Below are 12,072 nucleotides of genomic sequence, written 5' to 3'. Positions count from 1 at the left end.
TTTTGGTGGGAACACAGAGCCAAACCATATCATTCTACCCCTGGCCCCTCCCAGATCTCATATCTTCACATTTCAAAACCAATAATGCATTCTAAACAGTCCCCCAAAGTCTCAACTCATTTCAGCATTAACTCAAAGTCTACAGTCCAAAGTTTTATGTGAGACAAGGCAAGTCCCTTGCGCCTATGAGACTGTAAAATCAAAAGCAAGTTAATTACTTCCTAGATACATGGGGGTACAGAAATTGGATAAATTCAGCTGGATAAATTCAGCCATTTTAAATGGAGATATTGGCCAAAACAAAGGGGTTACAGGGCCTATGCAAGTCTGAAATCCTGCAGGCATTCACATCATAAAGCTCCAAAATGATCTCCTTTGACTCCGTGTCTCACATCTGGGTCACGGTGATGTAAGAGGTGGGTTTCCATGACCTTGGGCAGCTCCACCCCTATGACTGCAGGATACAGCCTCCCTCCCAACTGCTTTCACAGGCTGGTGTTGAGTGTCTCTGCATTTTCCGGGCACAGGGCACAAGCTGTCAGTGGATCTACAGTTCTGATGTCTGGAGGACAGTGACTGTCTTCTCATAGCTCCGCTAGTTGGTGCCCCAGTGGGGACTCTGTTTGGGGGCTCCAACCCCACATTTCCCTTCTGCACTGCCCTAGCAGAGGTTCTCCATGAAGGCCCTGCCCCTGAAGCAAACTTCTGCCTGGACATTCAGGCGTTTCCATACATCCTCTGAAATCTAGGCAGAAGTTCCCAAACCCCAGTTCTTGACTTCTGTGTACCCACAGGCTCAACACCATGTGGAAGCTGCCAAGGCTTGGGGCTTCCACCCTCTGAAGCAATAGCCCGCACTGCACCTTGACACTTTTAGTCACGTCTGGAGTGACTGGGACACAAGACACCTAGTACCTAGACTGCACAGAGCCGAGGGACCCTGGGCACGGCCCATGAAACCATATTTTCTTCCTAAACCTCTGGGCCTGTGATGGAAGGGGCTGCCACAAAGATCCCTGATGTGCCTTGTATACATGTTCTCCATTGTCTTGGTGATTAACATTCAGCTCCTCATTACTGATGCAAACTTCTGCAGTGGGCTTGAGTTTCTTCTCAGAAAATAGAATTTTCTTTTCTATCGCATTGTCAGGCTGCAAATTTTCCAAACTTTTATGCTCTGTTTCCCTTTTAAAACTGATTGCCTTTAACAACACCCAAGTCATCTCTTGAATGCTTTGCTGCTTAGAAATTTCTTCTGTCAGATACCCTAAATTATCTCTCTCAAGTTCAAAGTTTCACAGATCTTGAGGACAGGGGCAAAAGGCCACCAGTCTCTTTGCTAAAACATTGCAAGAGTCACCTTTGCTCCAGTTCCCAAGAAGTTTCTCATCTCCATCTGAGACCACTGCAGCCTGGACCTTATTGTTTACATTACTATCAGCATTTTTATTAAAGCCATTCATCAAGTCTCTAGGAAGTTCAAAGGTTTTTCACATTTTCCTGTCTTATTCTGAGCCCTCCAAACTGTTCCAGCCTTTGCCTGTTACCCAGTTCCAAAGTCGCTTCCACATTTTCTATTATCTTTTCGGCAATGCCCCACTCACTGGTACAAATTTACTGTATTAGTTTGTTTTCATGCTGCTGATACAAAGGCATACCCCAGACTATGCAATTTACAAAAGAAGAGGTTTATTGGACTTACATTTTCACGTGGCTGGGGAGGCCTCACAATCATGGCAGAAGGCAAGGAGGAGCAAGTCTCATCTTAAATGGGTGACAGCAGGCAAAAAGAGAGCTTGTGCAGAGACACTCCCATTTTTAAAACAATCAGATCTCATGTTTCCCATTCACTATCACAAGAACAGCATGGGAAAGACCTGCCACCATGATTCAATCATCTTTCACGGCTTCCTCCGGCAACACATGGAAATTATGGGAGCTATAAAATGAGATTTGGGTGGGCACACAGCACCAAACCTTATCACTTATCTTCCATCTTTTTGTTCATAGCCATACTAACATGTGTGAGGTGATATCTGATCATGGTTTTACTTGCATTTCCCTGATAATTAGTGATATTGAAGATCTTTTCAATACACCTGTTAACCTTTTGTATGTCTTTTTTTAAGAAATGGCTACTCATGTTTTTTGCCTATTTTTTTAGTAAGCTTGCTTGTTTTCTTGTTTTTGAGAAGTTTGAGTTCCTTATATTTTATTGATAAGCCCCTTATGTGATGGATGGCTTGAAAATATTCTCTCCCTATCTGTGGGTTGTCTCTTCACTCTATTATTGTTTCTTTTGTTTTGCAGAAACGTTTTAGTTTGTTGCAATTCCATTTGTCTGTTTGGCTTTTGTTGCCTACGCTTTTGGTGTTATAGGCAGGAAATTGTAGCCAAGAACAATGTTGTATTATTTTTGAAGTCAGGTAGTGCGATGCCTCTAGCTTTGTTCTTTTTGCTCAAGATTGCTTTGATTATTTGGAATCTTTTGTGGTTTCATAAAAATTTTAGAATTGGTTTTTCTATTTCTGTGAAGAATGACAATGGAATTTTGATAGCGGTGGCACTGAATTTGTAGATTGCTTCGGGTAGTACTGATAGTTTAACAATATTAGTTTAACAATATTAATTTATTTTATCTTCTAGTAGATTTAGTTTCAGGTTTTACATTCAGTCTTTAATCCATTTTTCTTATTTGTGTATAAGGAATGACATAAGCATCCAATTATATTCTTCTATGTATTGATAGCCAGTTTTCCCTACACCATTTATTGAAGTGATGTTTCTTTCCTATTGTATGTTCTTTGTCCGTGTGTCAAGAATCAGTTGCTCATAGAAGCATGCATAGGTTTATTTCTGGGTTCTGTATCCCATCACACTGCTCAATGTGTCTTTGTTTATGCCAGTACTATGCTGTTTTAATTACTATAATTTTGTAATATAGTTTGAAATTACATAGTGTGATGCCTCTAGCTTGGTTCTTTTTGCTTAAGATTGCTATGATTATTTGGGATCTTTTGTGGTTTCATACATATTTTATAATTGATTTTTCTATTTTTGTCAAGAATGACATTGGGATTTTGATAGTAGTGACACTGAATCTGTAGGTTGCTTTGGATAGTATTAACATTTTAACAGTATTAATTTTTCCAATATAAGTATATGGGATTTTTTAATTTATTTATGTCATTTTCAATATATTACATCAATGAATTATAGTTTTCAGTGTACAAATCTTTCACATCCTTGATTAAATTTACTTCTAAATCTTTATATATTTTTGATGCTATTATAAATGAAATTGCTTTATTTGTCTTTCAGATAGTTTTTCATTACTGTATGGAAACAATAATAATATTTGTATGTTGATTTTTAATTTATAAATTTATCGAATTTGTTTACCAACTCTATCATTTTTTCAGTGGGATCTTTAAGGTTTTCTCTACGTTAAGATCGTATTTTCAGCAAGCAAGACAATCTCTCCTCTTCCTTTACCATTTGGATGCCTTTTATTTCTTTTTATTCTAGCTAGGCAATTACACATAATGTTTAAAGCGCTTATGAATTGACATTGAATCCATCAGTTGTAATCCATTGATTGCTACTTTCCAACTTGTAAACCTAGACATTTATCAATATTCTACTTTCCTCTTAGTCTAGCTCTTACCCAAAATAAAATAGCCTGTCAGTGTAAACCAGATTGGATAGTTAAATATTCTCCTTATGAAACAATTTTAAATGCATTTAAAATTTTTAATCTAATAAATTTTACATTTTATCTATCAATAATTTTAAATTGTGTTCTCTCAAAATAATTTCAATATTTTTAGTAGGAAAAATCATGTTTGTTTTTACACTATAATTGGTACTAGTTAAGAGTTGACCAAAGATGATATTAATAGATACGCTTACTTATTGCCTTATTTTCACAATGTTAGTGTAAGACTTGGAAATATAGTAAATTTGGCAAGATTATAGTTGAAAAACCCTTTCTCATGAGTGACACAGTTAATTCAGAGTATTACTCTGAATAAGTTAACATAAAGCCAACAAGTAAATATTATGAAGTAGTGTTTGAAAAAAATCATGATTCATATTTAAAAGTGTATTATGTAAATGAAACATGTAGTCAATATTATTTAATAAATACCTTATTAGTATTTTATATTTAGTTAAATAGAAATAAAGGTATCAAAAACAAATACATTTATTTATAGATTAAATGATTTTAAAAATATGTTATTTAGATACCATTGTTACTTAAGTACTAATGTAAATGCTGACCAAAAAAATGTCATTCCCCACATTTAAATTAAATACGTTGTGACATATTTTTCAAATGTATCACTGATGGTTCAGGTAAGCAGGCAGAAAATATTCTAAGTTTTTTATTATAGGGAAACTTAATACAGGGGATACATTTCATGTGATGGAAGGACTTTAAAGAGAACCCAGACATCAGCAATAGCAGGAAATTCCTGTCATACTTAGTATTGGAAAAACAGCAGAAGTAACTAGCACACAAAAGCAGAGTCATATTATAAAAACTGGGGCCATGAAATGAGTGTCTGTGACCATCACCTAATATGTCACAGTAAATGGACACAGGTAACAGAAAACTGGAGGTTTTTCTCTTCCACAAATGCCTCCCATTGGCCAGGCTTATCCAGCAATAACAGTGCACTGAAGACTGGGAGCACTTTTTCTGCATGAGAGATTGCAGAGCAGGATGTATAGCAAGCAATCATAATAAATGCCTACTTTAGGAAAAAGAATGATGAGTAACTTCCTGATATGGTTTTGCTGTGTCCCCACCCAAATCTCATCTTGAATTTCCAAGTGTTGTGGGAGGGCCCTGGTGAGAGATAATTGAATCACGTGGGCAGGTCTTTCTCATGCTGTTCTCTTTCTCATGAGAATAAGTCTCATGAGATCTGATGGCTTATAAAAGGGGAATATCCCTGCACAAGATCTCTTCTATCTACTGCCATGTGAGATGTGCCTTTCACCTTCCACCATTATTGTGAGGCCTCTCCAGCCATGTGGAACTGTAATTTCATTAAACCTCTTTGTTTTGTAAATTGCCCAGTCTCAGGGATGTCTTTATCATCAGCATGAAAACAGACTAACACACTTTCTGATATCAAAGTTGGGTTTTTGACAAAAATAACAAATAAAGTCTATTTTTAAGTATTTTAAGACCCAAATAATTCACACTCCTCTTTGTAGTAATTTCCTACCTGGCTCACTTTGTTAGGAGACAGCATAATGTAGATGTGGGAACCACTTACTGTTTTATCAAAATTTTTTATTAGAAGCTCAGTTTTGAAAGTATCCTTATTTTGAAAATGCAAATTCACTTGTGACCAGTTTCCATCTAATTGAAATATTAATTTTTCTACTATATTCCTCAAGAAGAATGGAAAAGTTCTCCTATTCATTTCTTTATTTTACAAAAACAAACAAACAAAAACTATAGCTTTAGGGGCACAAATGTTTGGTTACATGGGTGAATTTTATAGTAGTGATATCAGAGATTTTAGTGTACCTATCAGCCAAATAGTGTATATCGTACCTATTAGGTAATTTATTATCACTCATTCCCCTCCCTGCTTCTCAGTCTCCAGTGTCTATTATACCACTCTGTACACTTTCGGATACCCATAGCTTAGCTCCCATTTACAATGCAGAGCATACAATTCGGTTTTCTGTTTTTGAGCTGCTTCACTTAGAATAATGGCCTCCAATTTCTTCCAAGATGCTGCAAAAAACATTATTTTCATTATTTTCTATGGCTGTGTAGTATTCCATGGTGTGTATGTGTGTGTGTGTGTGTATATAGATATAGATATAGATATTTAAGATTTTCGGCCAGGCACAGTGGCTCATGCCTGTAATCCCAGCACTTTGGGAGGCCGAGGCAGGCGGATCACGAGGTCAGAAGATCGAGACCATCCTGGCTAACACGGTGAAACCCCGTCTCTACTAAAAATACAAAAAATTAGCCGGGCGTGGTGGCGGGCGCCTATAGTCCAAGCTACTGGGGAGGCTGAGGCAGGAGAATGGCGTGAACCCGGGAGGCGGAGCTTGCAGTGAGCCGAGATCGCACCACTGCACTCCAGCCTGGGCGACAAAGCGAGACTCCGTCTTAAAAAAAAAAAAAAAAGATTTTCTTCATTTACTCAACATTTGATGGGCACTTAGGTTGATTTTATATCTTTGCAATTGTGAGTTGTGCTGTGATAAACATGGGATTGCATATGTCTTTTTGATATAATTACTTCTTTTCCTCTGGGTAGATACCCAGTAGTTGTATTGGTGGATAGAATGGTAGATCTACTTTTTGTTCTTTGAGAAATTTCCATACTGTTTTCCATAGCAGTTTCGCTAATTTACATTCTTACAATCTGTGCATAAGTGTTCCCTTTTCACCACATCTGTGACAAACAACATGAACATACATTTCTTAAAATATGATACACAAATGGCCAAAGATGAAAAAATACTCAACATCACGAATCATCAGGGAAATGCAAATTAAAACCATATTGTGACACCCAACTACACCAGCCAGAATGGCCATTACTACAAAGTCAAAAAACAACCCCCTATCTCTTTTTATATACTACAATGCAATACATACATTTTCATTGCATTAAAACAGCACGTTAGTAAGTAAGAGTTATATGTTTAGTTCACCAATATATTTGAAAACTTTTAGAAAACAAATTAATCTAGGGCAATGAAATAACTGTAGATAGAGAATTGACAGGGAATATGCCTATTGAATATATTGGAATAAGCTAATACATTTATAAATTCTAGGTAACTAAATCCAACAAGACAGAGAAATAGTGAGTCTGTAACTGGAAGACCAAGTGTTAACTGACATTAGATTTTTTTTCCTTTCTCTTCTTTTATCATCTCTTACATATAAAAGAGTGATATGGGAAATATCTCAAGATAATTTATTTAAATTGAATCTTGGGAGTTAAAAATGAATTTTTCACGCAATATCAGAATGGAGCAACTCAGAGAGAAAACTATTAAAATGTAACTGCAAAACTATTTTCTGGCTCATAACAAATGATTCTCCAGAATCTAAAATAAGGAATACTTGTAAAATACTTATGACATTTAAAAGGAAAATATTAAAATTTTAATATTTAATATTTTTCAATAAAACTATGCAGATCAAGTTTAATTTACCAATTGCATTTCTGTGACATACTATATTACTTTACAGGCTGTATTTTCAAGTCATAAAACACTTTCAGAATGTTTTTGTCAGATTAGTCTTTATATACCCTGAGGCTCTTTAATGATTTTATTGTTCAGAGTCATATTTATATATAATGGAATAACTTCCTAATCATGCAGTCTGAATAGCTGAATCCATGTACAAATGCAGTTTCTCCTTTAGACCATAGCACAGAACACAGCTTTTAAGCCAGTTAGGGCATTATGATGATTATGACATGGAATTCTGTTGGCATTTTCTTCTTCAAAACATCTGATAAATTTTCACATATTTAGTCAATATCTACATCAAGCAGAGAAGTCTATCATAAATCTTGTCACTTTGATAGGGGAGAATAAAATAAGATTATTTTAGCAAATGAGAAATAAGAATATGTAGTATTTACTCTAACATTTTGGGTTCAAAATACTATTTTAAACTAAGGAGCAAATTACATATCAATGAAACTAAAGTATAAATTAATTTTCTGTGACTTCACTGTCTTTTGAAACTTTTTGTAAGGATAGAAATGTTCTCTATTTCTGTGTTGTCCAGCAAAGTATCTACTAGTCAGATATGGCTATTGAGCACTTGAAATGGGTTTACTGAAACTCAGTAACTGAATTTTTTATTGCATTTATTAATGATTAATTAAAATTTAACCTTAAGTAGAACTATGTGGCTACTGACTGTTACATTAAATAGTTCAGTTCTAAGTACTAACATAAAGTCACAAAGATGTACCAGTTAGCAAAAGGGTATTTCCAACTTAATGTAGGACTGGCAAACATATAGCCATGCTTATTGGCACAGTTATACCAGATATTACCAAAGTGCTATGGCACTCTGTCCCTTAGTTTTCATATGCCTCAGAAATACTTTCTAACATAATGCTCAAGACAGGTACAATTAGTTAATATTAAATGCTACATAAAACAAACTCTTCATTTCTACTAAGATGGCTTCTAAAATGAAATGTGTAGCACAGTAGAAATAAGTTTGTAATATCAATTCTTGGAAATGCCGAAAAACTCCTTAAAATGGCATCTCTCTGACTTACAAAAAAAAAGAGAGAGAGAACCTGTTTTATGCTGGGGAAAGCAAATAGAAGTGGTGATCAGAGAAAGAAATAACAATTGAGTGTATGGACAAAATAGAGATTATGCTAAGTTTTAGTACTATATGTAGAGAGTAATGATGTGACAAAATGATAAGCAGATGACTCATAAGGTTTGGTTCTGTTTCCCCACCTAAATCTCATCTCCGATTGTAATCCCCATGGGTTGAAGGAGCAACCTGCAATCCCCATTTGTTGAGGGTGGGAGGTGATTGGATCATGGGGGTGGTTTCCCCCATGCTACTCTTGTGATAGTGAGTGAGCTCTCACAAAATATGATGGTTTTATAAGTGTGTGGCATTTCCCCGCTTACTCTTCTCTTTCCTGCCGCCATGAGAAAAACATCCTTGCTTTCCCTTCTCCTTCCTCCATGATTGTAAGTTTCCTTAGGCTTCCCCAGCCATGTGGAACTGTGAGTCAATTAAACTTCTTTCCTTTATAAATTACCCAGTCTCGAGTTTTTCTTTATTGCAGTGTGAAAATGGACTATGACAATGACTGTGTAAAGAAATAAAATTGTCAAGAAAGTAAACTGTCATTAACTGATACAATTTTCAGCATCAATATTTAAAGGTATACATATGCATATGTATATTTATATATAGTGGGGCTTCACAAAACTGTCAAAAGCATGCCTAAGAGCTAAATAAAAATGTTATTGATACCTTAAACTAAAACGTAATATTTCATTTAGAGTTGGGGACAGTCCGAGGTCTGACTAACCAGACTAGGCAGAACTTGAACATCAGTGAATTAAGTAGAAACCACAGAAAAGTCTCAGTGTTGGACAAAATTAGTGTTAAAATAAAAGATATTCTGATAAAAATCCATTAAAAAATCTTGAAAACTACTCAGAGAAGGTAAAGGGGAGGAGGAGGAGGCATAAGCAAACTAAGTCTTGGCCAGAAAAAAGTAATATAGTCTTTACTTAATTTTAACAAAAAGATGCAGATCAAATGCAATTTAAAATTACCTTTTATAATAAAATTACCTTTTATTTATAAAATTAGCTTTTATTTATAAAATTACCTTTTATAAAAAAATTACCTTTTATAATAGCACTCCAAAATAAAAATATTTTTGTATAAATAGGTGAAAATATGTGCAGTCTGTGTATGCTGAAAACTACAAAAAATTATAAACACTTAAGATGTAAATAAATGGGAAAATAAACAGTGTTCATGGATTGAAATATAAATACTATTAAGATGACAATTCTCTGTTAGTTGACTTATAGATTCAATAGAAACTTAATAAATATTCCAGCAAGTGATTTTGGTAGACATAAATCATCAAATTCTAAATGTTATATGAAAAAGCAAGGAAACTAAAATAATCAGACAATTATGAAAATGAAAAGCAATGTTGGAGAGTTGATACTATCCAATTTCAACACTACCAATAAAGCTACAGTAATCAAGGAAATATGGTTTTCAAAAAATGAGAGACAGCTAGATTAACAGAACAAAATAGACAACATGTAAATAAACCCAACTAAACATGTCAATTAATTTTTCATAAAGTGGCAAAGGTAATGCACTAGAGAAATGATTGCCTTTTCCACAAATGGTGCCAGAACAATTTGATTTCTATATGCCAAAATAGTAAATCATAAAACATACCTCACATTTTACATAAAAATATTCTCAAAATGAACCATAGACCAAATGTAAAACTAAAGATTATAAAACGTCTTGAAGAACACCTAAAAAAGACAATGTGTGTGACTTTCAGTTTTATAAAGGCCACTTGGGGATTATGAAAAGTAAAAACCTCTGCTGACTCATGGCTGGTTTTGCTTTGGCAAAATCAAGTCAGATTACAAGGAAATTCATGTATTCAACCACTTTGAAAATTCCTTATAGATTGTTATCTTTTCTTTAATTTTTTTTCCTGACAGCTAACACAGAACTTGGTACATAATGAGTCAATAGTAAATTTTTGAATAGTGAGTGGAGGACTGGATAAAAGAAGGGAAGAAGGAGGAAATAAAGGAAAAAGAGAAGGAATAAAGCAGAGGGAAAAAAAGAAGAAAAGTGAAGAAAAAATTAGGATCTTTGAGAAAAAATAATCCAGTCAGAGCATTTTAAAAGTATATATTAACACCGCATGTTCTCACTCATAAGTGGGAGTTGAACAATGAAAACACATGGACACAGGGAGGGGAACATCACACACTAGGGCCTGTTGGGGGCTGGGGGGCTAGGGGAGGGATAGCATTAGGAGAAATACCTAATGTAGGTCATGGGTTGATGGATGCAGCAAACCACCAGGGCACGTATATACCTATGTAACAAACCTGCATGTTCTGCGTATGTAACCCAGAACTTAAAGTATAATTTAAAAAAAAATCAAAATGATATATTTAGTTTATCAAAAACAAATTTTTCTGGTCTAGAGGATGATAAGAATTTATTCTAGAAAGTAATGTTGCTTTTGAAATGTTAATTTGAATTACATTATAATAAATATTAAATAGTCATTTCCATACGCTAGTTTACATTCTAGTAGAGCATATAATGCGATGCTGAAACCCTGAAATAGCTGGTAACCAGTTTTATATAGATATGTAGTTCTTCAGCTTTTTTAGATACTTATATTATAATTTGACTTTTGTTAGTACTGCATTTAAAAATAATACCAAGGGACAAAAATATAATCAACTATATCATTTTATATGACAAAATTATTTATATCTACATAACTGTAATTTTTGTAATACCAAATGTGCACCCCCCTCACAAATAAATTCAGTGAATTTTCACTTCTGTAAGCATTCCCAGTAAATAATAGTGGCATGGTGAAATTAACTTTTATACAGATTTAGATTGCTGATGGAATTTGAAGCTGCCTATTTTGAAGCAGTTATTTTGTTCCACTTACAAAGGTAGGAAAGGAAACAACAGTTACTTTCTAATATTCATAAAATGCAGACAAAAACACTACGTTTTAGTGAGTATCCCTGTCCAAGAGCAAGAGGAGCAGTACTAATTTATGCTATATTCTTTGAATATACTCATCAAATAATGTCAGACCAGTACCTTTCTGTGGTTCTTCGTGTCCTCCTCTGTTAAAATAATTTTGACAAGTTAGAAAATCTTCTATAAAGTCTATAATTCAGCACTAGAAATTCTCATTTTAAATCTATAATTACTTTTTTTAGTTTTCAAGAAAAAAGTCTCTATTTTGTTTTTAATCATTACATATGATCACGTGGATAGCATATACTTTTATTTTTTCAATTTTCCAGGTACAGAAAAAATTTAAAAATTCAGATTATTTAAGTAGATAATAAATTTAGTGAATTAACATCTTATTTACTGGTTAATTTTCTCTTTAAACATGTTTTTCTCATTAAAATTAATAATATAAATGAGAGTCAAAAATAATAAGCTAACCAAATCTACAATTTAAAATGCATTTTCCTATACTCAGCCTGCAATATAATTTTATAGGGAAGAAATTATTTGTCATGTTGATATTGTTAACTATAATGTGAATTTTCAGATTTCTGTAAATTGCCTTATACTTCTTCCACCATATTTTAAGAGTAACATTTCTGGAACAATTAATCTGTTGCAGTTTTCCCACTTGCTGAAAGTAACAGTTTAGATGATTAACATTTAAATTTCAAATTCTGAAGTACTGAAAGTTTTATATAATAAAATCTTAGATCTATGAATTATATAAAATAAACTATTATATTAATGTGAGA

At 33.9% G+C, this 12,072-nt stretch overlaps 1 long non-coding RNA gene across 1 annotated transcript in view; it reads left to right on the top strand.

The window, feature by feature from the left end:
• Positions 1-12,072, top strand: part of LOC134756860 (uncharacterized) — a 206,803-nt gene that overhangs the window by 24,118 nt on the left and 170,613 nt on the right. The window lies entirely within an intron of this gene.

Source organism: Gorilla gorilla, chromosome 13 (genome assembly GCF_029281585.2).
Source record: "Gorilla gorilla gorilla isolate KB3781 chromosome 13, NHGRI_mGorGor1-v2.1_pri, whole genome shotgun sequence".
NCBI lineage: Eukaryota > Metazoa > Chordata > Mammalia > Primates > Hominidae > Gorilla > Gorilla gorilla.
Note: the sequence above shows the minus strand (reverse complement) of the source record. Positions and strands in the feature narration are given on the sequence as shown.